The 9076-nt window shown below is 41.3% G+C and overlaps 1 protein-coding gene and 1 pseudogene across 1 annotated transcript in view; both read left to right on the top strand.

The window, feature by feature from the left end:
• Positions 1–9076, top strand: part of LOC109827980 (probable U3 small nucleolar RNA-associated protein 11) — a 112713-nt gene that overhangs the window by 82760 nt on the left and 20877 nt on the right. The window lies entirely within an intron of this gene.
• The window catches only part of LOC109827978, a 20965-nt pseudogene continuing 20875 nt past the window's right edge, over positions 8987–9076 (top strand).

Here is a 9076-nt window from a genome sequence, read left to right as displayed (position 1 = left end):
AATCTGGACTATACACCATCGTGTTCACTGGGTGATACATTAGACGGCGCCCGAAACGGCATGTTTGCGCGCCCTCGGAACCCAAAACTTTACGGTTATTGGTGGCTTTTCAGACACCAAACTTCCTTCTTGATATTCCTTGTTTTCGTTGACGAAGAGCGCTCGCGCGCACGCGGCGGCTTTCACCTGACGCCTTTGTATTCGTTCCTTAAGGGTGAGCCGAGCCCCTTTTGACGAAGGGTCTCCACTCCTTCGTCATGTAAGCCCTGTGCACAGAAAAATATGATTATATTTTGCCGTCTGAGGCAACTGAAGTCCATTTCTTGTTTTCCTTCGACTCTAGTGTCCACATAGTAATAGCACCCCGTCCGGTTTGCTTGCATGGCCTTAGCCAATTGACTGAGCACGGCGCTGGCGCTGTCTTACTGACGAGCCCTCTTCGTCAGCACCGCTGTGAGCTATTGATTTCAATGACTCCTACAATTGGCTACGGAGTCATTCTGCGAGCAGAAACGCTTGCCCAGGGGACATTCCTTAGCAACGACTCGGGCCAAGAATCCTTCGCTGTGGCCTATCGTTGGCAATGGCCAGACTTGAAAGTTTTCTTAGAAGCACGAAAATCTTCCTATATCTTGGCGCAGACGAGCGAAGATTTCGCAGATGAGGCATGACAAATACCTCTCAACTTGCCTGATCGAACTCGTATTCGATCTCTTCAATTGACAACGATCTTGCATCGCGTTGCCACACCGCAAGCTCCGCGGCAGCACGGCTGCCGCTGGCTCGCCACTGTGGCTCGCCACGTTGCTTTTCGTCAAAAATTGGTTTTGCGGTGAAATTCATTATATCTTCAGTCGATTATAACAAATTCAAGGTGAATTAGTCTTTTTATAAGACCTTTTCTACACAACAAAGCCAAAAAATTACAACTTGTTGAGAAAAATAACACAAAATCGTCTATCGATTCTTCCTTTTTAGTCGGGACTTTGCCCTGTTGCGCGCGAACGCTTTGCGTTCGTGCGACCGCCGAATCACAGATCGCTGAAGGCGGGTTTAATGCATTCTTCCTTCTTCCTTTAATCGCAACTGAGAATTTGTAAAATCGATATCGTATCAAAGCTAGATAGTCGTTCTTCTTGAAAATCAACGTCAAGCATCGGAATCTCAAGCGGGAATCACACCAAGAACTCAAGTCTGCCTCTCTCTCTGCTCTGCAATTGCTCGAAAATATTGCTCGCATCCTCTGCTCAGAAGTGACCCTCAGGGGGTATTTATAGCCTCTGGCGCTGTCTGTAACTCAAAACTCAACAAAACGGCGAAATTAGCAGCGCGAGACAGTGTTTACTGTCTCGGGGGCGAGACAGGTTTGGGCTGTCTCGGCCGCGAGACAGCAAATGATGTCTCGCGCGAAAAAGAATATTCCTAGCAGTTTCGTTTTAAACTGTCTTCCCACGCTTTCAAACTCCGTTATTTGTGTCAGTTTATTCACCCGTGCGATTTTCGCCACGCATGTGTCTCTCACGTCCCTTGAGTTAATGGACACATGCCTCGCTCGGTGGGCATTATTTAAAGGTGGCTTTTGACCATTTCAACACTGTTCTCGCTGCGCGCGGCACAGCAAAGCCCTGCTTCCTGCTGAGCGGCCGACAGCAAAGCCTGTTCTCGCTGGCGAGACAGTTCATAACCTGTCTTGATTTTCCAAAGAACAGGTATGCAGCATCAATTCTGTGATTTTTTGAGTGATCCTTATTCTCTATGTTTGGATACCTATCTAAGCATTGTTTTGCACGCCTGACAATGCGACCTGGTCGACCGTGACCGTGTCGACCGCAATCTCATCCCGAGACCAAAAAAACAACCTACAGGGGTCCTCGCGGTCGACGCGTCACGATTCGAACTGCCTTCAGCTTCGAGTCCTAGCTGCGCCTTTGTGCACGTTCCCAGTCGGTCGACGCCAGTCTGCCGGACTGATTTCTTCTGCTGTTTTGCCTGCACTCTCTACGCCCATTTTCTTCACGGTGTATACCGGTCAGTTAGTTCACAACACTTAAGGTGATGCGGATAGGGGTTCTTAGCCCGCCGATCTCGAGAGAGAAACAGTCAACCTTCCTTCCATTACATTCGCGCCTGTATATCCGCCTTTGTTCCTTACAGTATATCAGGAGTATCAGGCTAGAGCAAACGCAGTATTAGCGCGTCTGCGACTCTATAGCGTTTCTCATGTCTTCATTCGGAAGTAAAAGTTCAAACTGCAGACTTTCATCAGTAGACTGTGCCCGTAGCACAGCTTGCAGGACTTCTCAGTGGCGCAAGACCATAGCATTAGACTGATATTTGACTTTTGAGCTTCCATCTTCAGCCAAGTATCTCATAGTGTTTAAGTGGACTAGTGAGCATCGTTGTTCGCTGTGGTAGATAGTTAAAAATATGATCAATTACTATAAAAAGTAAAGAGAAAAGACATAATTGAGAGCGGTTAGTAAACTTCGTCAGAACTTTACAAGTTTAGAAGAGTAAAGTTAAAGTTTAAAAAGTCTCAATAAGTATAGTGATTCCAACACCTCTACCACCATCACGAACCCCAACCCCCAGATCCTCTGCCTGCACAGCACGCCGAGCTTGCCACACCGCCTGCAGCTCCACCAGGTCCGCCGCCCCTCCCCTTGGACCGCTAGGCCCCACACGCCGAGCGAGCACGCGACGTTAACCCGACGACCCGCCGCCGCTGCCTCCTCAACCAACCGCCGCCCGATGCCCCTCGCCTCGCCTTGACATTGCTGCGGCGACCCCTCCCGCTGACGGCAACCCCGTAGCCACGCTGAGATCCCCGCACTGTTGAACCCGTCACCAATGTCGCCGTCCAGCTCCATAAGTCAACCGTCAATCCGCTGCGCGCGTCGTCGAACAACGAACAACAAGAAATGGCGTTGTCGCCTCGTCCACAGGTCTATTAGCCTCGCAGACAAGATCCCAAACCTCGATTATTTTTATTTTAACTCTTAGTTTTATCGTAATTTATTATGTGCAAGATCCCACTTGCTCAGATCTGAATTTTTCTATTTATTATGAATTATCTGTAATTTTAGATCTGTTAATAATTACATGTGTGGGCTTATTGATGAAATTGTGATTTATCTGTTATGTTAATTTGTGATATAATTATCTACGTGGATTTGATGAATAATATTAAATAAATTGTAATTATGTGATAAATAGTATTTTTAGAATAATTATAATAGATTAAAAGAATTTATTTTGGTAGCGGAATCATTTTTTTTGATAATTATATATTAATTAAAAAGAATTTATTAAGAACATAATCATTTAGAAAAAAAATTATGATAATTTTAAAGGAATTATTTTGGAAAAAGAATCATTTTTGATAATAATGATAATCTAAAGGAATTTATTTGCAAAAATAATTATCTATTTTGGATTTTAAGTAATTTATGATTTGTATGAGTAGTTTAGAGGGTTGGATAACAAGATATTGATAAAACCGGACTACATGTATGTTTTTACTGTTTATGATCACATTTCACGTTTTGCATTTATTTAATGTATTTGACATGTCTGTTATGTATTGTCCATGTTGTGTTTGAGAACCATTAGTAGTTCATGACTTAGTGGCCTCGTGCGTCATGAACAGACTTAGTGACATGTGTGGGTGTGTTGACTGTGTTTAGGTGGTGAACCCAAGTTTCAATGAGGATTATGGTTGATTTAGAAAATACAAGAGAGTTGGGATGAGGAAGTCTATGTTCATGTGATTGGATAAGGCTGTTGATGTATCTTCCAGACTCACACCAGTGAACCATTTCGCACTGGGGTTAGTTTGTTGGACCAAGTGAACCGTTTCGCACTTGGTCAGTGAAATCATTTCGTCACATGAGTTTTGCTTGAGTTCGAACCAGGCCGAAATCGGATTGTGTGTAGTCCTCTCACCGAACCGTTTCGCGGGTTTGGATGCACGTAGGGGATTTGTGAACTGCCAGTTATCCGATGATATGAACGTTGATTCTGTGTGAGATGTGACCGGTGACTTGTTATAGAATGGCTAGTTACATGACCTTGTTACTTAAGGTGATTAGGATTCTTGTGAGATGTAGGCTAGTTGTATTTCTTGTCATACATAGATCAGAGTTAATATTTAATTATCTACAATTTGAGACATATGGTATATACATGAGGGTTTCCTTGTTTAGATTATTTCGCTCGACGTACTATGTCTCTTGTTGTAGATTTTTAAGTATTAATTTTATCTAGTTATTATTACTTTGATGATTTCTGATCGCTAGCTGCATGATTGACTTGTTGCTTGATTGATTTTGTTGGATTTCCAGTTGCACGTTTCTTTATCATTTCTGTTGTTGTATCGTTTTTCACATTGGGTTTTCGTTCGTTCTTTTCTTTTGTTGGGTCTTGTCGTGTGCCATGCACGCTGACGTACACCTGTTTTCTCTAGTGTACGTCAGACTTAGAGGAAGAACAGGTCTAGCTGGGAGATTGCCAGGAACCAGAGGATTCTCAGTAAGAGTGCCTTTCAGATAGAGTTGGAGAATAGACCGAGCAGTTATCTCCTTTTAGTTGATGATCTTAGTTGTTTTTGTAGTATTTTCCTTTCTATTACCGTTGAACGATGTAGTTTACATTTTCTTCAGTATTCATTGTTCAATTTGTATAAGGGCATGTTTGACCCCTATTTTTATGTCTTGGATGATATTTATTTGTGATATGTATTATTTTATTCTATGTTGTTCATTATATTCTTGTTATTTGTGATCGGGGACCCGTGCCTTTGCATTGTATTTATTTCCAGACGCTTAGCGTATTAGGTCGAGGAGCAATATTTATTTTTATTTATTCTCCTTAATCTAATACGTCGCGGGCTTGTTCACGTTCTTATTCCTCGATATTTTGGGAAGCGGGGCGTGATAGCTAGATTTGATTATTTTGATATTGTTTACAGGTGGTCAAATTAGGCTATGATGCTTTTCAATTTATCTGAGTTTAGCAACCTGCAGTATCTATTGATATTGCACTGGAGGCTAATAATGATGATATTGAACAAGTTCTGAGCCCACAGCCATAATTCTCATATACATGTGGCTGATTTATTTGACATGATGTCAAGAATTATTTTCAAGCATGGTTTATTTGACAGATAATAGCTGCTCGAAGGAGGCTCGTCGAAATCAGAAAGTAACTTCCTAATATCTTTCTTCTATCCATGTTGCTTTGAGAATTTTTTTTCTTTCAAATTGTGATGCATGGTTTATTAATAGATTGCTTCTAAACTCATCTACAGGTAAAAGTCGAGACATCATCATCAGATGCAACAAAGTAAGCATTTTCTTTCTTAATTAACTAGTTATAAGATCACCTTTCTTGCACTAGTTATTGGCAATTCATCTGTGTAATCAATTCAACCAGGAATGAATTGTTGAGAACAATAGATTTAAGGTGCATATATTACACTGCGAAATCCTTCTTCCAACTTCAGTATTGCCTAGTTTCTCTCCTTGAAGATGGAATTTTTGAGCTTATAATTTCTGATTGTTTTCTCCAAGTATTTATTGTTGAAGCTTTTAGCACGGCTACCGCCTGATCCCGCAGTCGTACAACCTGTATCCCCACTAGATCTAAGAAATAATAGTGGTAACTCAACAGAAGATGTCTCACTCCAAGCTCGAGAAAATGTAGCAGAACTTGTAAAAAATGTTGTTTTGTGAGAAGGATGAGTATTCAAACAGAAATGTTGTTTTGTAAAAAATGTTGTTTCGTATGATTTCATTAATACAAACATAAATTTATAATTCATTTAGGATATTATTATTTGTTCATGTTAATTACATTCGAACTTTTATATGATTAAGATTACATCATATAACGAGCATAAATAAATTTATATATAGTGGGGGTAATCTTACCATGGTGACCTCAAACACTTTTCACTACAAACTTCAAAACCAACCAAACACAAGAAAGGTAGGAAATATCATATCAACAAAAGTTTTCCCTTTTTTCTATGCGAACCAAACACAAGAAAAATAAATACATTGGTTTCCCACTATTTTTTTTGTGCGAACCAAAGCGAAACAATCTATTTCTTGGAAAAGTTTGGAAAACACAAAACTTATGTTTTTGTACATGAAAATGCATTTCCCTATATCTAGGAAACGAACCAAACAACCCCTTACTGTAAATTTAATATAAAGTTCGGTTCTAAAATACGTCATATTCCACCCTCAGAAGGGGAATTACAAAATGTAGATAAGAATGAAATTAACAACCTGTTGTCTCTTTTGGACGGGAAATACAAGGTAAACACCCTTGCCTCTGATTGCCTTGTGTGGCCCCTCCATCCCTCTGGCTCCTTCAGTGTCAAATCCTTCTACAGCACCCTTAACTCTGGAGGTACGAAATCCCATCTTCACACCTTTATCTGGAAATCTCATGTTCCTCTGAAGGTCAAGATACTGTTCTGGATCATCAGCAAGAATAAGCTCAACACTAGGGCAAATCTGATTATCAAAGGCTGGAGTGGCGACCCCCGTTGCCCCCATTGCAACCAGGAAGTGGAAACCCAAGATCATTTTTCATATCCTGTCCCTTAGTTGTTTCAGTTTGGAACTCCCTCCTCCCTCTTCAGCCTCCGGCTACTTGGCCTCCCTCTATGGATGCTTTGATCCTTCTATATAAAGAGCACAACTCTGGTTCAGACATTAAAGCAATATGGAAGTATTTATTGCCATGTTACTGCTGGTGGATGTGGCTTTGTCGTAACAACACTATTTTTAGAGATTACCATGCCTCCCCAACTGATATTGCGGCTAACATTGCAAGATATGTTATGTTTTGGGCAGGGGCTGAAGAAGATAGTCTTGCGAGACGTATTCATAGGGCTGCAAAGAATTTAAAGTTGCAGGAATTAGCTAAGAAGAACACTGCTGGAGACTTTGGAGACAACTTCTCCGAAGAAAGCTAGTTCAACTCACCTTGGCCATCACTTTTGTTAGTGTGCAATCAGTCCCTCATCCCTTTTTCTCTCTCCTATGTTTTGGTAATGACTGTTAGCATTTTCTGTATTGTTGTTGTTGTAGATCATGTCCAACTCTATCCGCCGCCCCCCCCCCCCCCCCCCCCCCACCCCCCGCCTAGGTTGGATGTTCTATGGGGTATATAGTCTAGTAGTGACGACAAGGTCGCTCTCACTACCCGACTATTCCTTTCCATCGCTACCCCACCTTTATGGCGTATTTTGAGTAGCTTGCTGTGTACCAGATTTTATCCTTGTCATCTCACCTCGTTTATATATATATTATATATATTATATATGAGATATATGCCAGGGTATCTCACCCTGTGTTTTCAGGTTTCAAAAAAAAAAATACGTCATATTCTTCTGATGTGCGTATGTGAATGCATTTTAGAAATTAACAACAATAGCATTTGTATAAAATTTACATCTCATCACTCAATTATCTTCTGAAAAAAACTAAAAAGAATAATTATCCTAAAAGCTAAAAAACTTTTGAAAACAACAAAGGAGGGTGCGGGGGGGGGCGGAGGTGATTTGGAAGTAGACATATAATTCAACATATTTACATGATTTACATCACTACTCTCCATCTTCTTCTTTTTTTCTTTCTTTTTTTTTTCTTTTTTTTGGTTGGACAGTTGACAAACCGGTAATCATCCAAGAGCGCAATCAAGAAGGAACTAATCATTATGTATAATGATCAAGAACGTCCAAAGACACACACACACATCCAATTATAATACATTAGTACACACATAATGTTTAAAATTGAATATTACAGATAGTTACCGTTAGTCTGTTAATGATCACGAACACATTTAATAGTCACAGGTAAAAATTCCATGAATGGTAAATTAAGATCACCCAACCAGTCATTTACTAAACAAACTTAATTTGGAATCGAATCTCTGAATTACTCGCCAATTAATGCACAAAGTTAATCCGCAGAAGTAAAAGAGAACATAAAAAGGTTGAAAACTAATAACATTCAATCGTAATAACCAGCAATACTAGTCTACCCGGCGATACATAGAACTCGACTTCGAACGCGGTAAAAAGTTTTCACCAGAATACGAATTGTGATGATCAGATACCATCCCCATCGTCGACGCTGCCAGGGTCGTCTTCGTCGAAGCCGAGATCTACTTTCAGGGAATTCATAGTGTTTTCTGTGACATGCACTGCTTCATGCAGATGCTTCAGCATACAATCAATCTTCTTTATAAAATATTCGCCGTGATCTGATCCAAGCCTTTTCATATTCTCCGATGGAAGGGCGGCCATGTAAGCCACAAAAGCCAAGATAAGAGAAAGGAGTTCTTGGGTTCTCTCGAAATCTTCTCTCCGCTTGGTTCTCGATGAATCCGGTCCGTCATCATGTTCCATTGTTAATTATATATCACTAGTAAAAAGATGTTCAGCCCCAACGGTTGTATACAACCGTTGGGGCTGGTTTTATCAGCCCCAATGGTTTAAACCGTTGGGGCACACTGAATTTAATGTACACGCCCAACGGAGGGAAATTCCCCCCATTATTTTCGGAAAAAAAAAAGAAAAAACCAAGAAATCCCCCCCAAAACCCCCGTTCTCTCTCTCTCTCTCTCTCTCTCTCTCTCATCAAAAAATCGGTCCCCCCTGAGTTCGTCGCCGCTGCCCGAGTTCGCCGCTGCCGTCGATATCACCTAAAGTTCGCCGCCGCCGTCGAGCCTGCAGTGCGCCTTCTCTGAACTAGGGTTTTTTGAACTCGCCGCTACCGTCGGAGTTCGCTGCCTCCGCCAATGTGTTGTAACATCCGACCCGAAATCAACCTGTTCTCCCAAAAGCTCCCAGAAGCCCCCGACTGCTTTCTTGAGACCCAAGAGAATCAAAATTATACGAAGGGGGGAAAAGAAAAAAGAAAAACCCCAAACTCCCATCACCCATCTCCTTCTTCAACCTTCATCAATGGCGGGTCGCAACTGGATGCACGAGAACAACGGAGGGTAAATCTCCATATCATCATCATCTTCTTCTTGTTTCCCTTAATTTTGATAT

This window comes from Asparagus officinalis, unplaced genomic scaffold (assembly GCF_001876935.1).
Source record: "Asparagus officinalis unplaced genomic scaffold, Aspof.V1 AsparagusV1_Un596, whole genome shotgun sequence".
Classification (NCBI taxonomy): Eukaryota; Viridiplantae; Streptophyta; class Magnoliopsida; order Asparagales; family Asparagaceae; genus Asparagus; species Asparagus officinalis.
Note: the sequence above shows the minus strand (reverse complement) of the source record. Positions and strands in the feature narration are given on the sequence as shown.